Genomic DNA, 17,298 nt, shown 5'->3' with positions numbered 1-17,298 from the left:
TAGCATTTTTGCCACCTACGTATAAAACTACACAAAAGTATTCCTAACCTATTAAAAGAACTGTTACGTAAAGTTCCTCTTTTAAATTTGTTAATTACTGATTTTTACAATGCTTTTCTCTTAAAACTAATTCTACCTTCTGGACTAATTACCTATGTTTCTGATGTTTTCTCTGGATTTAAAAATAAATGAAGAGAAGCTACCAGTGTTTATGTCATAGGAATTAAAAAAAAAAAAAATCTGGTACCTTGTTTAGGAGAAAAATAGATTTAATAACTTACCTGATATCTTCCAATATATTTCTGTCCCTAAATGCCTGATAAGTCAAATATATTTTTGTTTGTTTGTATTAGGAGCTATGGAAAATAGAGCTGTGAGAGACTTGTGCATTGGGAGTATATTACTTTTTCTAATTTATGTAATTTTAAAACTGATTTCACTCGTAATTCCTAATCCATTGTTAGTAGTCAATTAGCTCTTACACTAAGTGGGACATTCTGGCTCATCCAGGGAGATGAATTTGCCTAAAATACGGTATTGATTTATTTTAACTACAATTTTCATTGTAAAATGAACACAGTGGGAAGATATGCAGCTTTATGAATACTGGATGACAATAGCACAGGAAGACAACATGTGAATGTTGTATTAAAAAATTGCTGTAAGATGCAAGGACAAGAAAAACAAAAGCCTTTTTATGAGAAGAGGCTAAACAACTTTCTCTTTGCCAATTTGTCTCTTAGCGACCTTTCTGGGATTTGTCTGTGTGTCCTGTACACATAGGAATCAAAGGGATTACAGCCAGAAGAACCAGCGCTGATTGAACAAGTCCAAACTCTAAACATAAAATTCAGTCCAGACTTGAAACAAAACATTTTAGATAACTGAGAGAAAAACATTTTTTATTACTCTGCCCTGGATACTCTGATTTCAATTGGAGTCAGAAGCAAAAATACTATTATTGTGCAAGTCTGTCAGTTGTTACTTTTCTGAATGGAACCAACAAGTTTCCCAGTGAAGCCCAAATGTCCATCTTTTAAGACAATGTGCTACACAGAGTTGTTTGCACAAAGTGCCCTGTAGAAATGTGATCTCTGTTTAGCCCTTGGATGGGTAAGAAAGCTAGAAAAGGATAGTAACTCTTTCTGCAGAAAAACAGAAAAATCCATTTTCTTATGCAATGGCAAACATTTTGCCTTAAAGAAGTTGCAGTCTAGGGCTCCAGAAGGAGACCAGAACAATTTCTGGAGTAACAATCTTTCTCACTCTGTCAATTAATACTTAATCTTCATTCTATGATCTGTATTCTGCTTTATTTTTCCTCCCTTGTGAACTTTATTCCATTATTAAAATGCTGTATGGTGTCAGTTTAGTTTATGTGGTTTGTTTTGTTTTGTTTTTTTTTTTCTAAAGGAAGGGGTGACCAGGAGGAGAAATAAAGAATCTTGTCTTTAACTAGTGGTGGAACTATAGGTTCTAGACAAAGAGTGATTTTTTTAATCCGCAAAATAATTCAGCAGCAATTCACTATTTATGAAGAAAGTACTTAAAAGGGGGCAGCATTGGTACAAAAAGGAATCATCAAGAGATGATGAGCTCATATAAACCACCAAGATTACATTGACTTTGAGTGAAGCTGTTATGTTTTTTTCGTTCCAGTTTCATAGTATGGCCATTGAGTGTGACTGCTGCTCAAAGTGGGGATCTGCACTAGACATGGAAAGCTCAGGTTCATTCTTGACGATCTGAGCAAGGGACAGTGAAATCCCTGTTAGACCAGCTAAGTAGTGTGAAGCAGTAAAGCATCAGCTCAGTTCCCGCAGTAGCTGCCTCAGCCCTTTCTGACTTTGGGCAGACTGTGTAAAGATAGGACTCCATTATTCAGGCCTGTGAAGATCACTGTATTTAACTCCAGGAACAAGGCTATGCAGCTCACCCTGAGCTCTTTATTGATGTGAGTAACCTTTCCTCCAGTATCTGATCTAGCCCAGGCACCTCTGTTGTGTGCTAGAGGCTTTCATTTTTATGTTAAAAGTAATACTTCAATTATACCAATAAATTTTGAATAGAAAAGGAGAAATGCATTCTTAATGTAATTTTAAAACTTCTTGTGTTTCAGCTTTTATAGACACATAATCACAATGAGGAAAAAAAAAATGTATCTTCACCAGGTACTAATACTGTAGTCAATGAAAAGAAATTGGAAGTGTCTGAGTCATTACTTACGCATTTAAGCACAGCCTTTCTCTTTCTTTTTCCTTTAAGGCACAGGTTATTTTTTAAATAAAATGTCAGATACAAAGTCCTAGTGCTCTTCCTGTTGACTTTAAGACAGTATAATGTTATTCAAAACTCCCAGAATATTTGTTCTCAAAAACATATCTCCATTTGTTATTTCAGAAACGGCAGTACGAGTGCTTACTCTCCTTAGTTTTACAATTATTATTTGAAACACTGAATGTGTAACAATGGTCTAAAGAAAACTGCTTGTCAGAGTATATATTTCTAAATTTGGCCAAACCGGAACACTGCTGAAACACGTTTGGCACTCTGAAGCAATTAAAATTTGTTATCATCAACATATTTGGAGAGCCAGCAGTTCCCTGTTATAGTTTTGCAGTGATTCTTCAGCACGGTTTGTGTTACCAAATTAACCTCTGTACTTGAACACAGAGGAAAAAGAAATAAGAATGTCAGGAAACAAATACACAAACTTGCAATGAATTCACAATGGCACAAATTACAGAGGTTAGGGATTCTGTCCTTATACCAATAATTTTTTTGAGAGTGGGTAGCAGAAAGTGCACTTTGGGGCAGACCATTACATGGGAGTCCCATAGCAGCACAAACAAGCCTGGCGGCTGGTTCAATGGTTCCTGGTTTGATGAATCTGGGGGCCTCCCTCCACACTTTGAGCTGAATCAGTGTTCTAATCCATCAAACTAACCAGAAAAAATAATTTTTGAGACAGTTTTCGATGCTGGCAAAGTCTGCCTTGAAAAGAAAACTAATTTCAGAGCTGGTGCAAAGGACAGGATGTGTTTGTCCTGCAAAAGAGGGGTCTGACAGCCAGTGGTTGACTGGTGTAGAGTGCTGTGCAGTCAGCCTGGCTGGGTTGGAGAGGGGAGATGGAGAAGGAACGGCCTAAAACACCCAGATATGAATTCGTACTTATTATTTACTATTTAGTCTCTAGCTGTAGCCAACTGCTGCAGAAAATTATTCTTTTTTTTCCCCCATCTTTAAATACTGTGCATTTGAGTAACATGTTCACACCATGTGTAAAAGTAACATGTGCATCCTGTGCATTACAGCCTTTTATCTCTGGAGAAGAGAAGGCTTGGGGGGGACTTCACCATAGTATTGCTGTAATTAAAGGGTTGCTACAAGGAGGATGGAGGCTCTTTCTTCACAAGGAGCCACACAGAGAAGAGAAGTGGCAACAGGCACAAGATTCACTGGGAGGTTTCATCTCAGTATGAGATTTTTGGAGCCCCCAGCACTGGAGGTATTCACAATGTGATTGGACAGAGTGCCAGGTAACTTCATCTAGGTTCTCTTTCCCATTAAAGGAACTAGGTGATCTCTGGACCAGATGATGTCTGGAGGACCCTTTCAACCTGAGCTGTCCTCTCATTCTGTGATTCTCTGATTATTTTTGCTTCTTGGTAGAATATAAAGAAAAACAAAAGTGAAGAAATTAAAGAATACTTACGTATTTCTGCAGCTATATTGAGAATTTTTACAGGCAGACATATATTGTTTGAAAAAGAATTCAACTGGACAATTTGCCTATGATAGAAGAACATTTGGAGTTGCTCAGTTTTAATGAAACTTGACATGCTTCTGATGGTTTCTGTGTTTATCTTTTTCAGATTAATGTTTGCAACATTTAAGACTTTTTTTCTCAAAGCCCCAGCTTGAAGATACTTTGACTTGCAGAAGAAACATGGTTTTCACTTCAAAACTGTGACAGACAAAGCTTGTGGCTTCTGCCAAGCAGTCCAAAGTTTACCAGGAGAAGGGAAATAATGCCCTGGATTGCCCTTGCCTTGCTGAAGGGCTAACTTCATTGACTGTCTCATGTATCATGGGCTTGCAGTTACACTGCATGAAAGCTTTTCCATTGCTATAGCACTTTTTACCCTTCTCTTAGTTCAAAAGCCTTAGGATATGCCTAGTGTTTTTCTTTCATGGACAAAGAAGTTTTACCTAAAGCTCTTCCATCAATCATAAATTTTAGAAAAGTGTAAAGTGTTCTCCAAATCTTTAATAAAACTTAGACTTTTTTTTCTCCTTGCTCTTTATATTCTATTAATAACATTATCATCACATTTTCTGCAGGGTTACAGTTATCTTAGTTGTTTATCTGTAATTCTTTTCATTTTAGCCAGCAACGCTAGAGCCTCAATAGGCTGTGTTTCATGGAGGCTTCAAAAGTTAGGCAACTGCTGTTAAAATGATTCTAAAGTTCCAGACTTATCTTTTCATCCTGATCATTTTCCCCCACAGGCCCATTAAAAAAAAAAAAAAAAAAAAGTCAAATTTAAAATGCAGGATACCCACAGAGACTAAATGTCCTGTTTCCATAGTAAAAAGCTGTTAAAGTTTATTTATTTTTCTTGAAACTTATAGTAATGGAACTATAAAGCTACAAATATAATTTTACCCCCTCCCCCCTTCCACACATTTCAATAGCTTTGGGGTAAATGCCACAATGAGTTTTAAAATTAAATTACCTTTCATTTTCAGAAAATAATAACTTCTAGCCATATCAGCCATCCAACATTATTTTTCTCTTTTTTTATTGAAAATTGAATATGATAAGGAAAGACAACAGTGCCTGAAGAATAATACTGAAGACAAACAAATCATTGTGTCATTGAAGGAAATGACATATAATCTCTGTTTTTTAAGGTGAGATGAGCACTTTCAAAGCTAAAGTACCTGAGATCTACTGAAAATTTTTACATTAATGGTCCTCATAATGGATGGTGACCATGCACTGAAGTTGTGTGGTATTTTCCCCTACAACAGACTTCTTTGATTTCTAAGTTCCTCCACCTTTTCCAGTGATGGCCACAACCCTTTGGGTTGTTTTGACATGTCACATGAAATTCCTTTCCATCCAAGCTATGTAGCTGTCCCCTCTGTCTTATGCATTAGTGAGAAAAAAACCACAATGCAAACGGCAGGCACAGGTGTGCAGAATGGTCTGGCTCCACATCAGACAGCCATGACCTTTTACAGAACAGCCTTCAGGGCTCATAAATTTTGCTGTTCTGACAGGGCAGACAGAGTGGGCATCCGAGTTCTGCAGGCTGACCTACCTCTTCTTTGTGGTGAAGAATCACACGTGGAGCTGAGGTTGGAGAAAGGAGGTAGGAGAAAGCAGAGCCTGAGGGCTGCCCTCACTAGAGCCCTGCACATGGCACTTCCCCAGCACTGCCTGCTATTTTGTCTGGATAAGAAAATCTGGGACATATCCTCTCTAAGCCTGCAGACCCAAGAGTCCTGTGCTGCATTTCTTCTGAATCCAGTGCACAGTGTGAACATATTCTCCCCTCTAAAGTAACAGTCCTTCTGCTGCTAGTTAAAATAGTGTGGCACATATGTCACAGCTGCTGTACAGAATAGCTGTGCATTTTTATTACTGTGAAAATAGAAACAAGAAAATGGCACAACTCTTCTTCTCCCCTGCAGAAAACTAAAATAATCCCAGAGCAATAACTGTGAAGAAGGGCATTAAAAGGAAATTCTGATAGGTCAAGTTCATATTCAAGCTGCTGCTTTCAGTTAGTTACCATGCATCAACTGGGCCACAGTAACTGCATTCTTAGCTCAGGGGAAATTGAGGGTAATGGCACTTGTTGTGCCCTGTGACAAAAGGCAGTCGAGCTAAGTCTTACCAGGCTTTGCCCTAGTGGCAGAACAAAAAACTCTCTGGCTCAGCTGACATAGTAACATTTAAGTGGTGGAAGTTTCAAGCTATACTTCAATCATTAGTTTTCATTAATATGAACTTGAAGGAGAACACCAAGGGTTTGCTTCCCATGTGCCTCTGTTTTATCATTTATATAAAACACTTCATATAAGACAGAGTAAAGGTTCCTGCTTCACAACTCAGTATCTCTGCTGGCTTGGGAAGGTGCAAAATACACACTGGTTGCTCTTCCTAGCAGCTTCAGGGTAATTTGCACTCTTGGAAGATTGCAAAGAATGTTACTTCTGTGTGGTCCACTGTCTATGGACTAAGCCTTAGTGGTGATGCAGTGACAAAATGCAAAAAGTTGCTTTTACTTGTCAACATGCTAGATGGAGATAGAGAAGAGTTGCAAGCAAACATTGTAGCCTCAAAATAAATTCTTCCTTTCCCACTGCAATATAACTACTATTAAGTATTCATTTCTTAGACTCTGCATCCCAGTTTGTTACTACATTAGAGGTTTTTTATTTGTCTTATTTCCAACACAAATCCTATCACTAACTAATTACCAGTACTGGTGTGTCAATAATGCATTAGGGGGAAAGTGTTTCTAAACTTACTGGGCATATTTCAAAACATAAATGTTCCAATAGAAGGAAAGATAATGACTATTCTGATGCAATACATAAAGTATATGTGTATATATCATAGGCCGAGTTTTAGTATGATCTGGTTTTTTTGCTTCACTTTACATTGTATTGAGAAATTATAGTATTGAGAAACATAGTTTTTCTTGAGAGGCCAATTTTCATGTAGAGATGAAGAAAAAGATTTTTTTGGTTGTGGTATTGACTTCCAGTCTACAGTAAATTATCAAACTCTTTTTAAATATAAAAGCTTTTGACAGAGTACTATAGTCACTCTGTTTAATTAACATCGGTTGCTATGGACAGTTATTTTCTATCTTTTTTTTCTTTTCCATGAACACCATTAGTTAAAAATAGGACACTTCAGATACTGAAACTCTTGAGTCAACATTATCTGCAGGTTCTTAAAGTCACTATTTTATCTTTTTTCCATCTTTTATTCTCAGCAACATAGAAGACAGAAAATCAGGATTTAGGCCTAAACACAATTTGAAAAAGAAATGCTCCAGATTTTTCAAAGGAGACTTTAGGTTATAGGAAACGGTATCTTATTCTGTTTTAATTTCATCCAGCTCTTTTAAAGTAGCTTTAGGTGACAATCCTTTTAGCAATTACATGAGTCTTATCGTTTTTCTGATTCAGTGAAAGATTTCACATTTAATAGTTTTCTAAAGTAAGAGAAAGTATTCATGAAGGGATTTTTTTCTTATCCCACAGATGTATTGGCAATGCTCACCTTAAAATAAAGCATCATTAAAGCCACTAGTTATTCGCAGAAGTTTTCTTAGCCAGATTAATTTAAGCTGCTTTAACTCCATCCAGTTGGAGTTCTTGCATGACCCGTGGTAGAGGTGTGTGTGTATGTGTGTGAACATAGATTCAGAAACAGCCTTGAGCAATGCTCTTTCTGAAAGTATGAGCAATGCTTAAAAACATATTTTGCTCCCATTTGGATAGGTTGTTACTTTGATTTTGTGCTTGTCTGAGAATTTGAAAGGCACTCGAAGCTACAGCATAAAATATTTACTAGCTTAATTTTCAGATAGCTTCCTTATGTACAACCAGCAAACTTTTTTCAGTGATAGATGTCACTGTTCAAATTCAAGAAAGAAGCAAACAGGATATTTTTACAATTATCTCAATTAATGAAAGGACTCTGGACATTTCTATCACTGGAGTATCACAACAAATACACAGCAGTTTCAGTAGATCAGGAGGTTATCTCAGAGTGCTTGTTTTATTTTCTCCTGCTTTTCAGACATTAAAGAATCAGAACATAGGCAAATGCACAGCAAGAGCTTAGCACATATCCATTTCCTTTAGTAAATGTCTTATATTGACCTTAAGGGGGTATGTTATTATGTCACAAGAGTTTGTAAATACCCTACCTACCCAGACAATTATTTTAAAATGTGTATTTATAACTCATTGCTATGTTTTGAATGAAAAATAATTTTTAAAAGAATTTTAAAAAAGGGCATGCAAATAATCAGAGGGAAATAGAAATAAAAAGGATCTAAAAAGAAACGGGAATAGGAATTTTTTGACAGCCAATGAGCTACTGCTACTGTATTTTTTTTTTTCTGAGGTAAAGAGAGAAAATGAAACAAAAATATGATGAGAAGACATAAGGATTGGGTCTCATCTTATGCCTGACCTGAAGGTTTAAGGTAAGCACTTAAAGAGAATTTAACTGTGACCAGGTGAAATATGCCATTAATGCATTTTCAAACGAGACAAGCCATGTGATTAGAATTAACACATACTTAAATAATGTATTGAATTAAGCTTTAAGTCTTAAATACACAGCAATTTAATTTAATAGTCATATTCAAAAGCAGAAAGCTTTGTTGGAAGACTACTTGGAGGAAAAACTAGAAGACACATTTCCTACTGGAAACCAGGCAAAATTTTATGGATGCCAGAAGCATAGTTCCACTTTCTAATTAAGGCCCCTAATTACTCAAACTGTTCTGCACAGTTGTTTCCTTTTTTTTCCTATAGTTCTGGGAAGTCACAGGGGGATCTGCTCACATCCATCAGCTTGCTACATTTGAGTCTAAAATATGGCATGGCCTACAAAGAAAGACAATTCTTTCTGTTTTCTAATTAGCATCACAACTGGAGACACTAGATTTCTGCTCTTTTCCGACCCCACTTCTGGCTTCAGATTATATTGCTAAAGTCAGCAGTTCCTGCCAGGAAGCAGTGCCAGGAGGTGTAAAAATAAGTATTCGGTAGCTGCTGCAGGAATGGAATAGCTAGTTTTTCCAGGAAGATTAAGATTGCAGCCATGCTACAGCACTAAATAGAAAAGGTTTCCTTTTGATAAAGAGGTTAACAGAAATTAAAGGAGGAACTGCTCACTCAGGAAGGTGAGGTGACAGAAAGGACCTGGAACCCGTGGGTCACCTGTAGCAGACCCATCTAATCACAAGGGCTGCAGTACTGGGTAATCTTCAGCCCTCTTCTGTTTTACTCAGAGTTTGTAGGCAAGCATATGGTTCTGGTAGTTGAAAGTTATAACTTAGAAACCTCTTTTGCAGGTGACTGGTTCCAGAAGAGTGTCATAAAATAACAGTTTTACTTGTTCTGTCTGATTTGCACTCAAGCCTTTTCAGGAAGGAAGTTAAACGTAGGTGGTGACCCTGTGTCTGTAATTTCCCCTCTGGCTTTCTGTGGCTGTGGAGATCTGTTCTGCTCTGTCTTTGGTACTGTTTTGACTCCATTGAGGAATTAGGAAGTGAAGAGACTTTTAAAAAAAATTTTATTTAAAGTTGTATTTAAATGTAAGTCCACTTAAATGTGGACTTAAATGAGCCTGGATCTGCTTATCAATAGGCATGCAGCAGTCAAACTTGGGTGTATTCAGAGACGCAACCACAAGTAATGAGGGAGACAGAGGGAGACAACAAAGCAGCTGTTGTGTAAGTACCCTCAGAGCAAGAGAGTAGTAGTGTGAGCACTCATCAGTTTGCCTTGGATGAACTGCTAGCAGTAGTTGAACTCCTAGATTATATGCTGACGGCTTTCTGTCATTTCTAGAATATTCTCTTGTTGATTTTTTCATACGAGTTTTGGTAGGTAGTTCTTACTTATATGTAGAAGAGGAGCTGTGCCCTGAGAATCTTTCAGAACAAAAAAAATATTCAAAACATGGTGCGGCCTTATTATTTTGTCATCATTTATGAACTAAGCAGAAGCCCTTTGATAACAACCATCTGGAGTTTGTGGTACTGAGCAACAATATCTTTGCTTTATGTGTCCCAGTCAAGAGAACTATAATTGCATATGCTTTGGAGGGGTAGTAGAACTCACGTATATAGCATATAAATGCTGACCTGATGATGGCTACATGCATAAACAGTGTTGTATCTCTGTCTGCAAAACAGCTGGTTTGGTTTCCACTTGTGGGAGTATCTCCAGAAGTGAGAGTCTTATTCCTGGAAGGAGCGATGGTGAACACAGATTTGTATACAGACAGGATCCAACATTCTTTTTTGATGAAAATGCTAATTAATGCAAGTTCCACTCTAACCTGACTAGAAGTTTCTGTAAATGAACAGTTTGCATTACACTGTTGTCTTCCTTTATTAGTGATAATTCGAACATTAAAGTGAAGATCTTTTGGAATATCACCTCTAATTAAAGTTGTAAATACACGGAAGGATTCAGCCCCAGCTGTTTTATTTGGTTCTCCAATTATGCACAGCATCTCATGTACATTCAATGAAAAGAACCCAAATTTCCATTCCACTTATTGTTTCTGAAATGGGCCCTCACCAGAATTAACCCTGGCATGCTACAATAACAGATGAACATATTTCACTGAAGTAATGGGCTTTGGTGGTTTTGAAGTCATGAAACAGAATTATTCTCACCTAGGTTTTGTTGGTGTTTCTCTTTGGAAGGTCAGAGACAAACTGGAGACTTACCTGAAGGGTCCCATCTTTGCTAGTCAGCTATTTTAGCAAGCATTTAGAGTCTTCACATAGGATTACAGTGTGGCAAGGTAATGCATTTTAAGGAAAGATGACAAAAGAAATGGAACGAAGTACAGAATAATTCAACCAAGCATAGAAGGTAGATGAACATTTTAAATAACATGGTCCAAAAAATCCAGAGATTTGGTCAATTTCCCTGAAAGATTTAATAAGCAATCTCACACTTGCCTCATTAAATTTTCAGAATCAACAATCAGTTGTTAACACACATTGTATACCTTTTTATTTCTTACTCCTCAAATACTTTGAGTAAGTTTTATAAAAGCATTGGCATCTTATCTTTCCCTGTAGTGCTAGAAAAGCAATCCAAAGTTGACAGTAGCAGAGCAGTTGGAGAAATCAAGGAGGCAGATAGCTCATATTAATGAGGATCAGGTTTACCCTGGATGTGAAGATTACGAGAGAAAAACTACAAACTGTATATAATGCTAACCTCGAGTATGGTATTACTGTTATTGTATTGTATTATATTATTATTATTATTATGGTATTGTAAATATGGTATTGTAAATATGTATTGTAAATATGCAAACTATATATCATGCTAATATATAAATACATTAACATCATCAGAAAATATACAGTAGTATAGTTTAGGAGCAGGCTTTGTACAGTGACACTTTACTGCTCTAGCAGCAGTCATTAGCTGTCAGTAATGGGCAGCTCATTACAAATGGATATGGTGAGTATATAGACAACCCAAACCACATCTGATAGACAGTAGAATGCAAACAGATTATAGATATACTGTTTTATTTTGCAGTGTTCTCTCCAAGTTGCTTATGTGAACCATCATTTTTCTGCCCAAGACTATTTTTGACACCTAAATTAAGATTTTATAACTTTCTGCCCTTTAAATTCCAGTGGTTAATGAAGCATTGGGAGGAAAATAGCTTATTAGATTTCACCACTGAAACAAAATTTAAAATACTGCAGTTTTCTTTGGATTTGAAAACTAATATATAAAGAAACAGAGAAGGTAAGTAGAAGCGTTCAAAGTTTCTTTCTATTTTTTCAAGCACTGATTCTAAGTCCAGACTAGAAAACTGTGTCTTCTGTCCCCTTCAAAAACAATGAAATACCAATTTTATGTGCTATCAACCTCTGAATTTGCACGTCACATACTTGATGGAAAAGGTACTGTGCAATTATCTAGTAAATCAATTTTATTAAAAAAAATACATTCAACTGTCATAGTAAGTGGCTGAAGATGACATAATTGTGAATTGATACCTGTACCACACCTTCACCACTAATGAATACTTTGTAGACAAATGTAGCAAGAACAATTAGGAATGTTTACAATAATAGCTATTTAATTCGGTTTTGAAGGCCTAACTAATACTACAATTTCTCAAAGAATAAACCTGTTGAGACATTGTAGAATTCTGTGTGAAGGTGGGATAGTCGGTAAGCCTTGTTTTGAACTCTGTTTGGAGCTACAGCATCCCAGCTGTCCCTAGCTTGCCTGGAGGTGCCCCCTGTCTGCGCTGCCTGGAGTTGAGGCAATCAAGAATCTGCTCCCAGGGTATATAATTGTACTGAAGTGTGGGAACGTGCTGTGCACATTAATCTTTCATGATGGTTGCTGAAGCACAGGACAAAGTCCTTGCTTCATTGATTTGACACAGGACATACTCTTCTCATCACCGTATGACATGTTCTATAAAATAAAGGATGGATGATTGGTCCTGGCAGGAGAGATATTCACAAAGTGCTTTTCTTCCAGTCCCCTGCCTCTTCCCTGCTTTTGAACTGAGACTTCTCAGTGGCAACTGCATCACAGCAGCTCCTACTAATGCAAGATTAAAGACAGAAGGCCTCCTTTCTGCAGCACACGTGTCCTGTTTCTATTTGTACACCATCAGTCAGTATATCCAGAATGGTGGCTCAAGTTCAAGTTAAATTTGGGAAAGTATATTCACCAAAGAGCACAAAATGCTACTTTTGCCAATTCTATTTCTTAAAATTTGCTCTTTCCAAGAAGTCCATTGTAACAACATGTGGGTTTTATTTGCACCCTATATAATAATTTTCACCAGCGTAAAACTTCTGATGTTGATACAATCGGTAAATAATAGGGGACAAAAAATATTCTTCTCAGATAAAATTTAGCCAAAAAGGCATTTTTTCTAAGGCAACTGAAAACAGTCAAGGAGGTATCTGCACCTTTTGAAAATCTACATCTGTGCTATTTTTATATTTGTTCATTATAAGTCAATTTTTGAAAATTATTCCTGAAAATTTCACATGGTTTTGTATATAAGGAACTTCAAAATACGACATTTAAGAAATACAAAAAACTGCAAAGTAGTCACAGAGGCTAGTTTTAGCTTAATAAACTAATCTTGTGTTTATTCAATAGGAAAGGAGTTACAAAGGGAAGATCAATGTTGAGGGTGGTAGGGAAAAATTTATATTTGTGTTTGGCTTTGGTTTGTTGGTTTTTTAGGTGCATCTAGACTCAAACAAAGAGAAAAAAAAAGGCCAAAAAAACCCCCCAAACCAACAAAAAACAAAAGTAAACCCCAACCAACCTTCTCTGTGGACTATACGGGAGCCAGAATATCTCTGAGAATTGTCATATTGCTTTACTGAAGGACAAAATGAGTATGAAAGTATTTGTGATACTGCTAATAAATTCGCTTTCATAAGCATGATTGACCTTAGGAGTTTGACTTCAATGATCCTTGTGCATCCCTTCCAATTCAGGGCATTTTATGATCGAATATATATTAGTGTGAAGTGTGTTTCTAGGGAAGTTTGGTCTGTTCAACAGTGCCCACTTATTAACCTTGAGTTGTTAAAAAAATTGAATTATTGAATACTGTTCTATGGACAGATGTTTAAAATGGGTTTTTTAATTGTCTTGCTCAGATCTTTTACTGTACATGACTGGTTTGAGATTTAATATTTGCAATAGCATGGCCAACAAGGAATTAAAAAATGGTTTTGCACATAAACTGAAAAATTGTTTTGTTGCTTCAAAGTGCTAAGAGTCTCTGTAGTTGTATCAAAAAGAAATACTGCTGCAGCTACAATAAAATTGTGCAATGAAGCACAACTGATTATGCTATAGTTGTCCTAATATTAACATTATTATTCAAATGTAAATGCTTATGTATCTTGTGGGGTATGTAGTAATGGAAATAGTTTATATTTTCTTCTGAGTGCTGTGTCTTTTAATTCAACTTTTGGTATTACATCATAGTTTCAGACACAGAAGTGCCAGATTTGGAGAGTAATAGATTTCTTTTTCTTCTTTTTTTTTTTTTCTAGTTTTCCATCTCCAGAATGTGTGTCTCCATTCACCTAGACAGAGTTGTAACCTGAATGATTCTCACTCGTGATGTTAGTCTCGTCTTTCTTCTATTCTTACCTAATAGCTGCCCAATGCTAGTATCTGGAAGTCAAGGAAGGCTTTGATGGAATATGTTTGTCAGTATTTGAAAAGCTAAGACATGATAGAAACCTAGCCATCTAAACAGCCAAGTATGTAAAAATGCCTGCCTTAATATTAAGACCAGAAAAACGTGTCCATTCTGAGCCATTTTTATGCGGCGGCTCAAAGACTTGGATAACCAGTAAGTGTCACACAAGCAAGCAAGATGGCTGGATTCCAGAGCAGAGCTATAAGAACTATCAGGCCACCGGTGTCTCTTTTGCAGAGGCAGGGATGGTGGTGGGGAAGACCTCAGTGTTTTGGGGCAAATGGATGAATTGTGTGCTGACAGTGACTCAGAATCCATGTGTGGGTGTGAAGGGCCTCAAAGAAGCCATCTGAGAAACAGCATGGCCAAGCCTGAGGCAACCTGGGGGCAGGGTTAAATACAACTTCTCAAAATGGAACCAAATGAGGTCTGCTCTTTGCTTGGCAACTTTTTCAAATGAAAAGGCTTGGGAGGTTTTAGATTTTTTTTTCCTTTTTTTTTTTTTTTTTTAATGCTAGGGTTGGTGGGAAGCAAGAAATAAAAATAATTATTGTGCTAATATAAATATTTACATTTCTTCCTACTCACTGTTGTACATCTTTTCTTCCACTTCTACTTTCACATGCTGGCTCCCTTATCTGAAATCTCATCAACATGATGACAATGGTTTTATTGCTGAACTACTGGACTGTAGAATTGAAAAAGTCCATGTTGACCATTTCTTTCTTGCTGATGGGAAAAAAGGCTGGGACAATGTGGGCAAAACTTAAAGGAAGAATCAATTATGTACAACAACTTCTTAATGGAAAAGGTAGCTGCGTGAGGAACCTTCACAGAAGAAGACAGAAGGTGAGCTTCTTAGAACCATAAAATATTTTGGGTTGGAGGACACCTAAAAATGTCATCTAATCCAACCGCTCTGCAATGAGCAGGGACATCTTCAACTAGGTCAGGTAGCTCAGAGCCCCCTCCAGTCTGACCTTGAATGTTTCCAGGATGTGACATCTGTCACCTCACTAGGAAACCTGGTCCAGTATTTTAGCTCCCTCATTGTAAAAAAGTTTGTAAGTCTAGAAATGCAATTTCACAGCCAACATTGTGGATCCTGTGCCAGGTGTCTGGATTTGCAGAGATTTTGCTAAGATTTTAATAATCATGGCCATGTGTAAATATGGAAGGAGAATCATGGAGCAGAATAGCTCAATGTGGGCCCTCACTGAAATGAAACTCGACTATGTTTCTCTCTGGTAGTGTTTGGTATTGCCACAGAACGAGAAATGAGGAAATATGCTTGTAGTACCAGCAGTGGAAGGGCAGTCAGAATATCTGAAGTATCGAATCTCTGCTGATTACGCCCATTATAGGAAATAAACTAAACTGCAGAGGGGAGAGGATGAAAGAAGAGAACGGGATGCTTCTGTATTTTTTTGCATGTTGCTACCCTCTGCAGATCTCAAAAAGTAATGATGCAATGATTAGGTAAGGTGTCCAAAGTATTTGCTAAATGCAACAGTATTTTAAAGTCCAAGTATTTCTTAAAATAACAAAAGAGAGATTTAAAATTAGTAATATAAAATCAGTGCTAATGCAGAGTTTTGAGATGAATATTTATCAGTATAACAGACAAGAAACAGATAAGAACATATAGGAAGGAACACTTGCCAATGGGGAAAGTTTGAGGAACAGCCAAAGAACAGTTAATTTCCCCTGGGGCTGAAAGCAAGTACTGGAAGTATTAGGGCCACAGATCCCCAAGCGTATACTGAATTTCAGTAAGTGAACTAGTGACACTTAACATCATCTACAGTAGTCAACTGGGAATCAGTGGATATAAAAAGAAGAGAGTATTCAAGAGAATTTCTGGCATAAAGCATTATCAATTATTTTGGTTTATCCAATGGTTGGATTACCCCAATTGAATGGGTAAGCTAAAGAAAATTAGTAAATTCCAGCAAAAATTGCAGCAAGATGCAAGCACACTTTTCCATTGTGTAGGCTTTAAAAAGGTAAAGATGACAACTGGGTGGGAAATCTTTGCCTGTAATATAATGTCTCTAAAGTAATTAGAAATATAAAATGGTAACTTTGGTAACCAAGAAGCTTTATATTTTATGAATTTTTTAATATATATTTTAAGTTATGTAATATGGCACTGCTCTGTCACAGTTATGATGTAAATAAAGTTCTTACTGACAGCTTTCATATCCAGGAAGTTTGATTTATGAAACACTAGTACATGAAATGTCTGTGGTAGTATAGTACAGCTTGTTGGAGAGATTAAATACTCTGAATGATTGGCTGATTGCCTTCATTCTTGAAATAGCTAATGAGCTACTAAAAATCAGCTTGTGAGTAAAAATCAGCTTGTGTTGAGAAAAAGGATGGAGTCCATAGGAAAGAGTGAGTAGCAGTTCCCTGATGCAATGAAAAAAAGCACTGAAAGATGCCCCACTCCAACTTCCTCTCCTGAATTCTGCACATAATGCTGTCATCACAAAGAAGGCATTCTTCAAAGTTAAGGGACAATAAAAGAAAAATCCATGGTGTTTTCAGATATGTTTATGGTCCCAGAAAGTCCAAAGGTACTTTTTTTACCATGGCTGATCTTAACAGTTCTGCAGAAGTAAATTTTAACACAAAATTGAGACACAATTGGTAACTCACCCAGCTAATAAATACCTAACTTTAACTATTTCTAGCTGAACTTATATCTTTCCAATGAGGAGTGGCTTACTTCAGTAGGCTGCTTCAGTAGGAAACATGATGCAATTTTGCATATTTGGGGTTGTTTTGTTTTTTTAAACTTTTAATAAAAGCGGTGCCCATGGCATATACATGAAATGAAAAGAGACCAAGGACACATTTCTTCTGTAGGAAATGCAACATTGTATTTTAATGAAAGAAAAGGTGTGAGTAAACTCTACTCACATCTCACTTCCACTAGAATTACAGTAGAGGAGGGGGAAGGAAATCCATCACAGGGAACAATTTTTTTTTTTCTTTTTTTTCTTGCAGAAGAGTTTACTGAGTAGCCTCTTAAAGCTCTGCGGAGAATTTGCTCTAAAGGCTGTCAGTGTAGGATAGGTATTTAAAATTTGTCACTTTCACCCTTTTTCAGTTTAAATGGAAGGCAACTATAGGTCTGGTATGGAATATCTATGACTATTATGGTGGAGAGTGGACGAGCAGATTTAATTTATATAGGAAAGGCAGAATCTTTTGCAGGTTTGTAGACTGTGATAGTCCCATTAATGCAGGAATGCCTTCTGGGGATCTGACTCCAAAGAAGT

General features: G+C 36.8%; 1 long non-coding RNA gene across 1 annotated transcript; it reads left to right on the top strand.

The window, feature by feature from the left end:
- The first annotated feature begins 8,073 nt into the window (after positions 1-8,073).
- LOC125335341 lies at positions 8,074-16,210 on the top strand. Its single transcript, XR_007207423.1, has 5 exons — positions 8,074-8,243; positions 9,120-9,208; positions 11,442-11,556; positions 13,857-13,928; positions 14,703-16,210. It is a non-coding gene; the product is annotated as an uncharacterized LOC125335341 (long non-coding RNA).
- The last annotated feature ends 1,088 nt before the right edge of the window (positions 16,211-17,298 follow it).

Source organism: Corvus hawaiiensis, chromosome 1 (assembly GCF_020740725.1).
Source record: "Corvus hawaiiensis isolate bCorHaw1 chromosome 1, bCorHaw1.pri.cur, whole genome shotgun sequence".
In the NCBI taxonomy this organism is placed as follows: domain Eukaryota; kingdom Metazoa; phylum Chordata; class Aves; order Passeriformes; family Corvidae; genus Corvus; species Corvus hawaiiensis.
This window is presented reverse-complemented; position numbering and strand designations above follow the sequence as displayed.